This window comes from Penaeus monodon, chromosome 19 (genome assembly GCF_015228065.2).
Source record: "Penaeus monodon isolate SGIC_2016 chromosome 19, NSTDA_Pmon_1, whole genome shotgun sequence".
In the NCBI taxonomy this organism is placed as follows: domain Eukaryota; kingdom Metazoa; phylum Arthropoda; class Malacostraca; order Decapoda; family Penaeidae; genus Penaeus; species Penaeus monodon.
Genome location: NC_051404.1, coordinates 3,364,222 through 3,365,304, shown reverse-complemented (window position 1 = coordinate 3,365,304; position 1,083 = coordinate 3,364,222).

Below are 1,083 nucleotides of genomic sequence, written 5' to 3'. Positions count from 1 at the left end.
ATTAACTTTAACTCATAAATACTTGCCAAAACAAAGTGGAAGTAGCAATTAGAGATACACACCTATCAAGTTCTTTTAGGAGGTTTTATTCCTCCCTTCCATGATGCTGATTATATGCTGACTGTTAGACTTGGAAAGTTATGATATAAGGATATAAGGGGCTTGTTACTTATCTTCCAGCTACTGTGTAAAAGTAAAAACACAATATTTGTAAATACTTAAATCTCAATATCATTCTTTGTATATTCTATATAAGTTATCACATCACCAATATGATGTGAAGCAAAGAACAAAGGACCTATTGAATAACATCTATTTTCATCTACTGACCTTCTTGCAAAAGTAAATATATTGAGATGAATAATTAAACATAGATGCTACAGTACTGTAGAAATTCTGGTGCATGTTTTCATGCAAGAATGTAAAAAAAAATTACAGAACCTAAGAGCTATACTGTATAGGCCAGTCAGCAATATGTTTGGAATATGTCTGTGATAGCTGTCCTTTCGAAGTTGTTTTTATAGCAAGACAACATACTCCTTTGTAGAAATACAACTTTCTAAATTGTTGATGCCAATGTTGTATTATTATCATTGGATATTCTGGATAATATTAACAGTAATGGCTTATAGATTATATTTCTTTTAGTTCTAGTAGCATTTCCTGGCAAGGCTATTTCTAATTAGGATGCTAGTGTACTGTAGGGTAGGGGAGATCAAGGATTGTAAGCCAAGGGGACAAATTAATGGAGGGTTTAGGGAAGTTTCATGCTCCCAAATGTAGTTGAATTTGAAACCATGATACACATACTTCAAAAAAACAAAGCAGTACAATAAAACACACTGCAGATTTAAAAAATGCAGGAAAGATATTAACAAATGTAGTTAAAATGTACATTATCGAAGCCCAAGCACAGTACTTAATATTTTTCTGAATTTAAACCCCTTTCACTCATGCGGAGAAACTTACTTGCAGGACAAAATTTAAAAATTGAGTTAGGTTTTTAAGGAAAAACTGTTTAATAATGTCTACAGTGGACAGGCTAGATTTTACAGTGCAGTACTCACAAACAACTCACCAAGA